At 56.0% G+C, this 14,247-nt stretch overlaps 1 protein-coding gene across 3 annotated transcripts in view; it reads right to left on the reverse strand.

The window, feature by feature from the left end:
• The window catches only part of TSPAN18 (tetraspanin 18), a 167,416-nt gene that overhangs the window by 135,440 nt on the left and 17,729 nt on the right, over positions 1 to 14,247 (reverse strand). The gene's annotated exons all lie outside the window — the stretch shown is intronic.

The following is a 14,247-nucleotide window of genomic DNA, read 5'->3' on the forward strand; positions in this document are numbered from 1 at the left end:
AGAGCCAGCTCGTTCACAGGTACCGGTGAGAAACAACGGAGCAACCCTCCCTCCAGGGCGGTGCCAGACCCTCCTCCCCTGATGATGAGCACAGTGGGGCTGCCAGAGGAAGCCATGGCCAAGTTCATGAGCTCCTGAGTAACAGCAGCAGCCCCGATGCAGTCCCGATACAGCCCCGCTTTGCGGAGAAGGACCCTGGGCTCAGAGCTCATCAGTAACTTGTTGCCCAAGGTCTTGTTACTGAGATGCAGCAGCCAGGGCTGGCGTTCAGGCCACGGGAAGTGGAGCCTGGTGCCAGGGCCACGCCCACAGCAAGGGGAGGTTCAAGCAGCAGAGCTGTGAGGTCACCGTGTACTCCACAGTCCCCCGCATCAGCACCCCCATCCCTCAGCGCTCCTGGGAACTGATGAGGAAGAGGCCTTGGCTGGAGGACGTGGCCCCGGGTCTTTCTGACTCCCTGCAGTGGTTTGGACCTGGAGTGTCCCCCACGGGCTCATCTGTTGGAAGCTGGGTCCCTGGAGTGGTAACGCGAAGAGGTGGTGGCACCTTTAAGAGGTGGGGCCTGGTGGGAGGTGGCTAGGTCACTGGGGGGTGTCGCCCTTGGAAGGGATTAATGCAGCTCCCTGGGAACCCTGTTGGTTCTAGGGGGCACTGCCCCTGCTGCCCACTTCCTGTCTTGCCATGTGAGCGCTTCTCTTACATTTCCTTCCACCATGGCGGCATCTACCCTACGATGCAGCCAAGGGGATCCTCCCCAGAGCTGAGCAGCCAAGGGGGTCCTCCCCAGAGCCGAGCTGGTGTCAGCCCCATGCTCTTGAACCTGCAAACCTGTCAGCTAAATAAACCCCTTTTCTTGATCAAGTTCCAGTCTCGGTTCTTTTTTTTTTTTTTTTCCTTTTAAAGCTTTTATTTATTTATTTGAGAAGCAGAGTGAAAGACAGGCAGAGACATAGAGAGAGAGAGAGAGAGAGAGAGAGAGAGGTCTTCCATCTGCTGCTTCATTCCAAAATGGGGACAACGGCCAGAGCTGCACCAATCCGAAGCCAGGAGCCAGGAGCTTCTTCTGGGTCTCCCATGCGGGTGCAGAGGTCCAAGCACTTGGGCCATCTTCTACTTCTTTCCCAGGCCTAGCAGAGAGCCGGGTCAGAAGTGGAGCAGCCGGTATTCAAACTAGTGCCCATATGGGATTCTGGTGCCACAAGTGGAGGCTCTACCCACTAAGCCGCAGCACCCACCCAGCCTCGGATCTTTTGTTCTAGTAACAGAAGATGGGGCGAGACACTGGTTCTTCCTCAAAGGTCCACCCAGACTGTCAGGCTGGGGCAGTCCCAGGCACAGGACTGTGCTCCATATGAACATGTGCACGCACATATCCATACACGCATTCAAACACAAACATGCACGTATCCGTACATTCACACATGTGCACATATCTGCACATGTACTCACATGTGCACATGCACAAATCCATACAGGCACTCACACACGCACATGCACATTTCTATACACACTCACATGCACACATACATATCGGAGCATGCACTCACACACAGGTGTGCACATATCTGTACACACATTCATAGTGCACATATCCATACGCACATTCACACACATGTGCACATATCTATACACACAGTCACACACACACACATATCCATATATGCACTCACATGCATGCACATATCCATACACACACTCACATGCATACACACACGTGTGTACACACACTCACACATGCATATCCCTATATGCACTCACACACATGCACATATCCATACATACACTCACATGCATACACACACATATCCATACATGCACTCACACACACATCCCTATATGCACTCACACACATGCACATATCCATACATACACTCACATGCATACACACACATGTCTGTACACACACTCTCACACACACATATCCATACACACACTCACATGCATACACGTCTGTACACACACTCACACACACATATCCCTATATGCACTCACACACATGCACATATCCATACATACACTCACATGCATACACACACATGTCTGTACACACACTCTCACACACATATCCATACACACACTCACATGCATACACGCACATATCCATACATGCACTCACACTCATATATCCACATGCACACTCACACATGTGTGCACATATCCATACACACATGTTCACATGTCTGTACATGCACTCACACACATGTGCATGTATCCAAACATGCACTGACATGTGCATATGCACTGACACATGCACACACACTTATCCATACATGCACACACACACATATTTGTACGCGCACTCACACATGCACATGCGCACTCACAACAGTGGACACTTGTCCTTCCCAGGTATCTCGGGTAACTGAATTGCTGCAGACACTGCCTGGGGACCCTCGAGACTCTGGTCCACCTGATCACGTGGTGTGCACGTGTGTGAGCAGCTGCTTCTGTGGGCACGCATGCAGACGGCATGAAAGTCACACAAGTGCACCTTCCGAGCCTCACCCATTCCACACCGTCATGCGTCGGCAATGTCATGTTCAGCCAGGACCCAAGATGGCCCCAGTCTCAGTCATGGTGCAGAGCGTGGGGACCCAGTGTAGGCACTACTTACTGAGCACCATCGGGGCCATTGCAGCCTCGTCCCGTGACCCCTGGGCGCCCAGCGTGTGCTCTGTGTCCCATACTGGACAGACACCCTCCCGAAACACTGCAGTCACTTCAAAGAGCAGGAGGAGGGGAACTACCTTAGCAAATTCTAACTCGGGGCTCTGCCTACAGTTTCCGGTTACCTCTCTATGGCTGGGGGGGGGGGCTGTGTCCTGGACAAAGGGAGGAGTTGGCCACTTGGCTCCCAAGGAAGTGGGCTGCTCCCGCTGCCTGGGGCCACCCTGAGAGGGGAGCTGCATTTACTGGCTGGGAACTGATAATGAGCTTTTATGGGCTCTGGGGACCGCGCAGAGCGGGGATTAATGTCAGGCGCGCTGGTGAGCGCGCAGCCTGGGTGAATGTCACACAGCAAAGAAATGAAAGGCCCTGGCCAGGTGGGGAGGGAGCCGCGGGCGGCGTGTCGCCTCGCTAACAAACTGACTTCCCAGGTTTGGAGCTGTGGAGCCTTAAGCTGTCTCCAGTCCTGGGTGGCAGGAAAGCAGATCGCTTTATCACCCGCCTGCCCGCAGAGGCAAAATCCAGCACTAATCCTAATGCCCATTTACGCAAATCCGCATTGTGCGAGAGAAGCCAAGCTGGGCTTGGAATTTTTTCCTCCTGAGCTCTGCCTCCAGCCCCTCCACTCCACAGGGGCGGAGGTGGCCACAGAGGGGAGGGCCGGAGCCCTCCCGCGACACAGAGAATGCCAGGGGTTAGAGAGAGGAAAGGAAGCTGGGAAAGACGGAGGTGGGGGGCACCCTTGACCTGAAGACAGAACTGGGGGCAGGAAGACAGGTCAAGGGCAGGGAGCAGCCCGGGCTCTGCCGCCTCTCCCCTGCCATCATCACCTCTCACGCCCCAGATTGGCTCCGGCTTCCTGCCAGGTCCCCGTAAGGTTGGCACATGTTGAAATCTTACGCTGTGCAGCTCTGGCCGTCAGAGGCCTCCCCGTGCCAGGCCTGGGCTCCTCGGCCAGGCAGCAGCCGGGCTCACAGCTACCCGAGTCCTGAGTGCGAATCTCTGTGGATCCTAACCAGACCGTCATTCTACCTCCTTCCAAGAAGGAGAAGACCCCGCTGGTGCATTTCATGATGGCCTTGCTTATTTCACACGGCACATCCTGACTTCAAAGACATCCAAATGGAAAGACAAGAGCGTGCCTTAGAAGCTACAAACTGGGGCCGGTGCTGTGCACAGCGGGTTAATGCCCTGGCCTGAAGTGCCGGCATCCCATATGGGCACCGGTTTGAGACCCGGCTGCTCCACTTCCGATCCAGCTTTCTGCTATGACCTGGAAAAGCACTGGAAGATGGCCCAAGTCCTTGGGCCCCTGCACCCATGTGGGAAGACCCGAAGGAAGCTCCTGGCTCCTGGCTTCGGATCGGCACAGCTCCGGCTGTTGCAGCCATCTGGGGAGTGAACCATCGGATGGAAGACCTCTCTCTCTCTCTCTCTCTCCTCTCTCTGTGTAACTCTGACTTTCAAATAAATAAATGAAAAAGAAGCTACTTACTATAGCAAAGGCTTCCTAAATGGCAGAGGTGGGTGGGATCTCTCTCTCTCTCTACCTTTCAAATAAATAGAATAAAAATTTTAAATAATAGGAATAAAGGGTAATGGATGTGGTGACTACTAGCTAAGACCATATATTTTACAAGATCTACTCAGAAGTTAAAACTTCTTTCTCCTTCCTGCGAAACCAAGGGCTGAGCTCTCAATTCCTAACAGAAACCCCAAGAGCTACGTCACTGGCCTGGATGAGGCCCGGATGAGAACCGCCAAGGTCTGCCCCGTGACCCTTACACCGGAACACACACACAGCACGGTGCACGCATCATGAGAGCACAACCCACCGCATTCTCACGAGTGCAACGCCCTGCACGCTGACACCCAGCTGCACGCTGACACCCGGGTCTCGCCGCCCTGCTTCCCCCTGGCCGCTGTGCCGGTCCACGGGCCCTGCTCTCTGCAGCCTGCCCTCTCATTAGCTGTCTGGGGGAACGCACAGACGGAGAGCACTGGGCCTCTGGCTTCGGTGGGCTCCTGGCCTCCCCCAGCCCGCACATGTACCCCGTCAGCATCAGCTCCCAAGTGCCTTCAGGGTTTATCTTCACGTCCTGGTCCAGTCACAGGCTCAGCCCAGCCTTGCTGATGCCCCCCAAGCCTGGAACCCGCTCTGTCCCTTCCTAACCTTGAGCTTCACCCCTCCCCCATCTGGCAAACTCCTGCTCAGCCTTCAGAACCTTCCTCAACTATCTCCTCTGAGAAACCTGCCCAGCCCCCTCCCTGGGGCCCCACAATTCTGTGTGGCCAGAGGTACCAATACGGCTTTTGTCCATGGCTTCCTCAATGACAGGACCGGCACCTCACACCCTCTGCGGGCCTCGGTCCCCCGCTCAGCCAATGACACTTGGATGGGCGAGGACAGACAAATGGGTGGGTAGAGAAGGAATCCATTGGAAGACTTGGATGGTGAAAAAGAGGAACCAGGTTGTAACTGGCTGACAGAGTGATGGGCGCGGGGATGGATGGATGGATGGATGGATGGATGGATGGACGGATAGAGGGACACATGGAAGTCGAGCGGATCTGTGAAGTGGGGAGTTAAATGACTGTGGGCAGGCAGAACTGGGCTAACGGAGACAAGCTAGGGCATGGGGAATTCTCTTATCTACTTGGACAACTCCGTGTAGGCTCTGAGAGCCCAGCCAGGAAGAGGAGGCAAAGCAATGAGAGAAGGAAGGAGATGACCAGCCTTTTTATTTTTATTTTTTCAAGATTTATTTATTTATTTATTTGAAAGGCAGAGAGAGAGAAAATCTTCCACCTGCCGGTCACTCCCCAGTTGGCCGCAATGGCCAGAGCTGAGCCAATCTGAAGCCAGGAGCCAGGATCTTCTTCCGGGTCTCCCACGCGGGTGCAGGCGCCCAAGGACTTGGGCCATCTTCTACTGCTTTCCCAGGCCATAGCAGGAAGCCGGATAGGAAGTGGAGCAGCCGGGACTTGAACCGGTGCCCATATGGGATGCTGGCAGTGGCAGCTTTACCTGCTACACCACAGCACGGGCCCCCAGCCTTTATTATGACTAGCTCCTGCCAGCTCTCTCTCTCTTTTCTCTCTCTCTCTCCCTTTTCTCTCTCTTTCTCCATCTCTCTCTCCCCCTCATTCCTATTCATATCCTCTCTTTCTCTCTCCATTTCCCCTCTTCACCCCTCCATGGCCTCCAGGCTTCTGCCTGGGAAGAGCCACATTTCCCAGTCCCGAGACCACCACAAGTCTTGGTCCTGCGCCCCCAGGAAGGAGCAGCAGCTCAGAGAGAACCTGGTGGCGCCTGCCTGGGCCTCTCCCTGGCCGCCCTTGGACCCGGCTGGGCGGCTGCCAGTCTCACGGCTGCCTGTTGACAGATAAAAGCTCTATAGCATGGGGGCTTTGTGTGGCTTTGCCTTACGCTGGCACTGCAGGGGCCTGGATGGGGGTGGGAAAGGACCCCAGCCCAAGGCAGCTCCGGACGGACATCTTGCAGCATCCCGCCTCTCACTGCCCTCCCAGGCAGCCCCGCTGGGCATCTCTCCTCCTGTCCTTGTCCCCAGGGCACGCCCTGTCGCTCAGCCCACCACCCTGTCTTCCAGCCTTGAGTTGGCGAGCTCTGAGAGACCCCCAGGGCCTCAGTGAGGCGGAGGTGGGAGCCGTGACCGTAAGGAGTGCAGGGCTGCTCCCTGCGTGTACCCAAGGCCAGCGCAGGGGACTCTGGGCGCTGTACTCCCACCTGAGTCCATTGGTTCCTGGCAGCCTGGGGAGGCTGGAGGGAAGGCCCAGCGCTGTCGCTCGCTCGCAGGAGGAGCTGTGGATTCCCGACGCCACTGCCATTCATCCCGTCCCCTGCAGCTGGGGCCACGTCTCTCCATGTAGTCCTGCATTAGGTGGCCGTGGCCACGTAGCCCAGCAGGCAGGAAGGAGACTGTGGGCCCTGGTCACCCGCGGGCGTCACCCTGCACCTGCTGCCACGCTGTCCTGCCTGGAAGCCTCCCTTTACACCTGAACTTTGCTCACTCCTCCCACCCCTGCCCAGGGTCGGCAGCACTAGGTTAGGGGGGTCCTCTCCCCATTTCACAGACAGGGAAGTGGGCTGCTGCACTCTGGTGCTGCAACCCGCGTCCCTAGAGAAAGGGCAAGGGACACTGAACGAGTCCCTCACCAGACGCGGAAGGAAGCCAGCATTCCAGGTTCGAATCCTGGCTGCTCTGCTTCTGATGCCGCTGCCTGCTAACGCACCTGGGAAGGTAACAGATGATGGCTCAGGTGCTTGGGCCCCTGCCACGCATGTAGGAGACCAGGATGGAGTTCCTGGCTCCCGATTTCAGCCTAGCTCACAGCTGGCTGTTGGAGCCATTGGGGAAGTTGACCGGCAGATGGAATCGATCTCTGTCTCTCTCTCTCTCTCCTCCACGCACACACACTCTGGCTTTCAAATAAATAAATCTTTAAAAAAAAAAAAAAAGATTCCACCAGCAATGTCTGCCATGGATCCCTCATTCTCACGGGGCGGGGGATGGGGGGGGCTCCTTGCACACCTGCAGGGCTGTAGCCCAGCAGCCAGCTCCTGGGGGCTTTTGGTACCAGAGGGACCTGGAAACCCTGGAGGTGGAGCTTTGACTGTGCCCTTCCCCGAAATCACACGCCACTTCTACTGTGAAATCGGCCTCCACAAACTTCTGAGATGCGGGCCCCATAACCCTTCTCCCTGGAAAATGGCCAGTGTTCACCGCTAGCAAAGGTGTGAGCTGAGGTTCGGAGAGGCCACAAGCCTTGTCTGCACCTGCAGAGCTAAACAGGCAGAGAGGACACGGAGTCCAGCCTCCATGCAGGGCACGTGCGGTCCACAGCAGCGGTCAACCCCCACCCCAAAAATCTCTCTCACCTCCTCTCTCTCACCCTAAGATCCCAAGGTCAGAGAGGGGCCAGGAGCACTGTGCTGCTTAAACAAACACGCAAAACCACAACAGCGGTTGGTGCCCTGGCACGCAGCTTAAGAACAGACAGCATCTCTGTGCTAGACCCAGAACTTGACCTCCACGGGGAAGCAACACGAAGGCTTAGACTCGGGGCTGCATGTTCAGGGATGCCCCGTCTCCAAGAGAAGCCACACGCTGGTCATCCCCAGATGCTTCTGAACGGGCCACCCGTGACAGGTGAGGGGCCGGACACCAAGAACGGGAACCCGGGAACCAGGCGCAGAGCGCAGGGCTCAGCTTTCCCCCAGGGGGGGCCGTGCACGCAGACTCTGCACCCCAACTCGGGCAAGCCCTGCCTGCTTCAGTCCTTGTACATGTATTCCAACACAAATGGGGGCAGCTGCCAGAGGGAAGCCGCAGAACCATTAGCATTTTGATGGTTTTTCCCAACACGGGCAGCCCCAGAAACTTCACAATTCATCCTGCACAGGAACCCCTCAAGGCACACTCCACCCCACCTAGAACTTCCTTCCCCTGGAGACCTTGGCTGGCACAGTGAGGGAATCAGAGAGTCCTGGAGAGACGAGACAGGACCGGGCTTCCAGACCCTGCACAGATGGCCAAATGGTGGGGTGGGGAGATGGCTACCACGCCGCGTCGGGGTGCGGAGAGGAGCCCCTGCCCGTCCCCAACAGCGAGGCTCCCTCTGAGTGTCACTGATAAGGCCAGGTCCCTCCATGTCCCCGTCCCTTAGCAAGCACGGTTAAGTGACACCACGCACCCCACGTGAGACGCTTGGCTAGAAGGATCTGGAAGACGGTTCCACCCAATAAATCCCTGAGCTCAAGAAACTCTGTCTGCATGTCAACAATGACAATAAAAACTGGTGGGGGACCACAGCAACTTCAGCTGCCTGGGACCCTCCCACACACACCCCACCACACCCCACCCCACCTCTGGTGGTGGGTGGGGCCCCCAGGCTGCGCTTCTGAACAGCTCACAGAAGTCAGTCCCCACCCTCGGGGAGATTCCCAGCCCTGCCTCGACCCTTCCTCTGCCCAGGAGTGTGCAGAAATCCTGGGGGTCCAAGAGGAGGCACAGTTTTCCAGTGTGTACGCTCAGGAAGAAGACCCAGGTCCTGCTCAGAGCAAGGACCCCGGACACGGAGGTGAGAGAGGACCACCGCTCAGCAAGGCCCTCCCAGGACCACCTCCCCATCCGGGTAGCTTTGCTGTGTGACGTTGCATGTGGACTTACAGCCTGCTGAGCTGGTACAGAAGAGAGCCCTGAGGCTGTGGCTTCACGGATCCATTTTGCATCTGATCCAGGCATCTCGTCCCAGCACCCCCACCCCCCATGCCTGGTGGACCACCAACCTGCTGCTCCCTCGCTCATGTCTGAGGTCAGTCTCGGATCCCGTGCACACGAGTCATGGTTCTCATTTTTTTTTTTTTTGAAAATGATACAGGCATGCCCAATTCTACATACATTCACACAGATAAACACACACACGTGAACTGTCAAAGAACAAAAGGGCAATGATCTGCATTTTTTTTTTAAAGACTGATTGATTGATTCGAAAGTCAGCCTTTCAGAGAGATAGAGAGAGGGGCCTTCCATCCCCTGGTTCAATCCCCAAGTGGCTGCAACAGCCAGGGCTGGACCAGGCCGAAGCCAGGAGCCAGGAACTTCCTCCAGGTCTCCCATGTGGGTACAGGGGCCCAAGCACCTGGGCCATCTGTTGTTGCTTTCCCAGGTGCATTAGCAGGGAGCTGGATCAGAAGTGGAGCAGCAGGGACACGAACCTGCGCACACATGGGGTGTCGGCATGACATCACAGGTGGAGGCTGCTACCCACCGACAATCTGCATTTTCATGATTGATTTACCGGGCAGCACCCACCTAGGAAGTAGCAAGTTGCTCCAGTGGACTGAGCTGAGATGGCACAGAAGACTCAAGAAAGCAGAAGGAAGGTGGCTCGTTTGAAAGTGCATGTCCTTGTATGGGTTTAGAGGGGGAGGGGACTCCCTCATCATTCGGGCTGACACTGGTCTGCCTGGGGATTTGGCTGTCATTCTCCAGGACTCCCCTGAAGGGTGGATTTGATAAATCCACAGCTTTGGCTTCAGCTTGGCGATGTGGAACTTAGCACGAGTGGCTCCATTTCGGTCGCGTCTGTTGCAGCCAAATGCAAGAGCGCAGACCAAAAAAACTGCCCATGAACTCCGTAACACACACACACACACACACACACACACAGATGCAAAGGGAAGGACATTGGAAAGAAAGATGGGCAAAATCGTATGTTTACGTAGGCGGCCTGCATGTATGTATGACTTGGATAAATCAGAAAAAGAAAGTGATGAACACCACTTTAAAAAAAATTATTTCTCTTGGAGCCAACACTGTGGCATAGCAGGTAAAGCTGCCACCTGCAGTGCTGCCATCCCATATGGGTGCTCGTTTGAGTCCTGGCTGCTCCACTTCCAATCCAGCTCCCTGCTGATGCACCTGGGAAAGCAGTGGAGGATGGCCCAAGTGCTTGGGCCCCTGTCATCCAAGTGGGAGACCCGGAAGAAGCTCCTGGCAGTGCAGCTCCTGCCATTGTGGCCATTTGGGGAGTGAACCAGCGGATGGAAGATCTCTCTATCTCTTCCTCTCTCTCTCTATCTGTAACACTGCCTTTCAAATAAATAAATAAATCTATAAAATAAAAATTTTTTTAAATGATTTATTTGAGAGGCAGAGAGACTCATCTGCTGGTTTACTTCCCAAATGCCTGTAACAGCCCTGGGCCACCAGGTCAAGGCCAAGAGCCAGGAACTCAATCCAGCTCCCCCATATTGGGGTTGGAAGCCAAGGACTTGAACCACCACCACCACCGCTTCCCATGTCTGCAACAGCAGGGAGCCGGGCCCAGGCGCCAGAGCCGGGAATTGAAGTTGGGTACTCTGATGAGGAACACGGGCGTCTTGACCGCCAGGCTACAACCCCCCGCCCCCAATTCTTTTCCTTTTTTTTTTTTTTTAACACACAGACACAACCTCCCTTCTAAGATTCCACAAAGTACTAGCAAATGCAAACCGTTGCTTGCTTCCCAATGGGCAGCTTATGTAGATGTGTGGCCTCGCAAAGCCCTATGGGAAAAGTGCCACTGCCCACACAGTGGAGGGAGAGGAGGAGGAGGCATAGGCCCTGGACCGGGGTCCCCTGCACACAGGGCCGCACCGAGACCCAGGCTGCCGCCACTGTGCCAGGTGCCCACTGGCCTCCCGCGTGCAACAAGAAAACATAAACCCATCTGGCAGGCTGCCGGGCTCATGCCAGGGGAAGAGCGAGTTCCCCGCCCACGCCCGGACCAGGGAGCGCGCAGGAAGCTGGGCACAAGCCCTGCCAGCCCGGGACTCAGCCCACGCGTGTCTCCCCACATTGCAGGCAGAGCCCGGGCTTCTAGCATGCGGCTCCGGCCCCTCTGCCCACTCTGCTCATTTAGGCGCTCCTGACGGCCGGCCTCGGGGGAACGGCTCGCTCTGTCTCTCCCTTTGCCCATGCTAAGCGAAGCAATGGCGGCGTGTGCCGGGAAGGGGCCCAGCCTTGGACACCTAGAGTCCACGTGGGCGCTGACTCCCGGTCACCTGGTGACCTTGGCCAAGCCATCAAGCCTCGCCACATGGGAATGCCTGCATCCCCATTCCAAGTGCCTGGTTCGAGTCCCAGTTACCCAACTTCTGATGCAGCTCCCAGCTAAAGCATCCAGTAGATGACAATAAATATACTTTTTTAAAGATTTATTTATTTATTTGAGAGGTAGAGTTAGAGAGAGAGAGAGACAGAGAGAGAGAGGGAGAGGTCCTCCATCTGCTGGCCATAATGGCTGGAGCTGCACTGATCCGAAGCCAGGAGCCAGGAGCTTCCTCAGGGCCTCCCACGGGGATGCAGGGGCCCAAGGACTTGCGCCATCTTCTACTGCTTTCCCAGGCCATGGCAGAGAGCTGGATCGGAAGTAGAGAAGCCAGGACTTGAACCAGCACCCATGTTGGGTGCCAGCACTGCAGGTGGAGGCTTAGCCTACTATGCCACAGTGCCAGCACAAATAAATAAATATTAAAAAAAAAAATAGAATAGGGCTCCTGCAAGCCCCTAGTAAGGGTTCCCTTGTACATTCACTCCAGTCACAATGTGTATTTATTTATTTTGCCAAGTGTGTTTTCCCAGGTCTCTGAGTGCCTGCAGATTCTGGCAGGATTATTTGGGTAAGTACTATGTTTCAAAAGCTTGCACATGAAAAGTTCCATTTTCCTCACTTTAACAGTCAATCTCCATGCAGCCTTTACCTGCGACTGCAAGGAGGGTGAGAGAGAGAACGACGCAGAAACGTCAGCCCCTAAGTCAGCAGCAACACTGAAAGACGCGTCTCCAGGGGCTGGGTTAAGATCCCCGGCCACGAGGCTGCGATGCAAACGGCTCCGGCAGATGGGGCGGCTGTGGGGCCTGGGGTAGCCGCTGCCCCTCGAGTTGGTACCAGGGTCTGCGGTAGCGGGAAGCCGGAGTCAGGAGCTGGAGCCAGGAATACGACTCCAAAAGAGAGGCACTCGCCGCCCCTGTCTGGGTCTCAGTTTCATTCTCTGTCACCTGAGCACCTGTGATTTTTTTAAGATTTATTTACTTGAAAGGCAGAGTTACAGAGAGACAGAAGCAGAGAGAGAGAGAGGGAGAGAGAGATTGAGAGAGAGAGAGAGAGAGAGGGGTCGGTCTTCCATCCACTGGTTCACTCCCCAACTGGCAGCAATGGCCGGAACTGTGCCAATCTGAAGCCAGGACCCAGGAGCTTCTTCCAGGTCTCCCACACAAGTGCAGGGGCCCAAGGACTTGGGGCATTTCCTACTGCTTTCCCAGGCCATAGCAGAGAGCTGGATCAGAAGAGGAACAGCTGGGACTTGAACCAGCACCCATATGGGATGACGGTACTGCAGGCGGAGACTTAACCTACTATGCCACGGCGCCGGCCGCAAATGGAGAACTTGAGATTCAGAGAAGTTAGGCCACTGCCTAAGGCCACACAGCTCCTCCGTAGGGATTTAACCCCGGCACACTGACTTATAGTCACTGCCTGAAACACGCTGACCACAGAGACCCAAGAGGATGCAGCAGGAGGCAGGGGGCTGGCTGGACACGTCTCTCTCCTGCACCTGACGGTGGGTAGCTACCGCCCAAAGAGGGGTTGACTAAGCCCAAGGTTCATGAGCTTGTAGAGAACAGGATGAAAGCTCAGACTCCAGTCCTCCAATCCTGTCTCTCCAATCCACCTCGCCCCCACCCCCCCGGGCCACTCAGGGCTGCAGTTTGCTGGTCACAGCGTGGGTCAAGACACAGAGCAGCAGGTGCAGGCTCAGCTGTGCCACTAAGGAGCTGCGAGACGCTCAGGCAGGCCCCCAGCCGCACTGTGCTCCAGTCTTATCGCCGTGAAGGTCTCCCCCAGCCCGGAGGGCTCTGCTGGACCATGCATGCCACGTGGTATGTTCTAGAAAATGCCAGCTCCCTTTGTCCCTGGAACTTGGCACGGGGGAGGGGGTGGTGGCATATCTGGGGGATTTCATGCAGGAAACACAGCATCTTTATCTTGATTCCCACCACACGCTGCCCTGGGCCAGTGGGCACCTGACGACTGCCTCAGTTTCCCCAGTCAGCTCAGTGGGGCTCAGGATTGAAAGTGAGAGAGAGAGAGAGTCACTATCCTGAGCGTTCTGCTTTATTCTGTGTAGCTCAAAATAAAAAGATACATGTCTTCAGTACCAAGTAAAGGTGAAAACATCTTTCCAGGCTGGCCAGTGGCTTCCAGAGCCACGGAGCTGAGGATGTGCAGAGAGCCTTCGCCCTGATCTCTCTGAATGCACACTGGTGGACAGAGAGGAGGCTGGCCCAGAGAGGTCAGGTGACCCGGCCCATGTGACACAGCCATAGAGCTGGTCGGGGTGGGGGGAAACTGTGTCCCCTGATCTGGCTGCAGTGTGGGTGTGGGGGGGGGGATGGTGGGAGTGAGGGAGGGCAGGGTGTGCACAGGCGTGTGTGTGTGTGTGTGTGTGGTTGCAGCAGAGGCAGGCGTCCCACGAGCGTGGGAGCCACCTGCACTTTTTTTGGGTGTGAGAAGCAGAGAGGGAGCCGACGAATGAGCAGGAGTGTGCGGGAGGATGTGAGTGAGAGGAAATCCAGGCGCTGGGAGAGACGGGTGGGGATGTTTGGGCCATTTTCAAGTTCCCACAGTTGCATAAATCAAAACAGATTGCCCTGAGACAAAGCCTGTGTCCAACCGCATCCTCCACGCCAAACCCACCCCAAGCAGCACCTCGTGACCAAGCATCATAGCAACAGAAACACAGTTACATGGGGGAGCCCCAACGGTGAGCCAGCCCCAATACCAATGTTTCCCACTCACCGCAGTCCTCAGGGTGGTGTGTGCCCATTTTCCAGATAAGACTACTGAGGCTCGGAGAGGCAAAGTCCCTCGGACCCCACGCCTCTCTGCCCACATAATTTCGGGGATGAGAAGGCAGCAGGCTTCACACTAAAGCCTTGTGTTCCTGAGGCTCGGCTGCTTCTGGCTGCTGCAGGGAGTGAGGAGAAGGCAGGCGCCAGGGAGCTGGCATGG

The sequence above is a fragment of the Oryctolagus cuniculus genome, chromosome 1, assembly GCF_964237555.1.
Source record: "Oryctolagus cuniculus chromosome 1, mOryCun1.1, whole genome shotgun sequence".
NCBI classification, from domain to species: Eukaryota; Metazoa; Chordata; class Mammalia; order Lagomorpha; family Leporidae; genus Oryctolagus; species Oryctolagus cuniculus.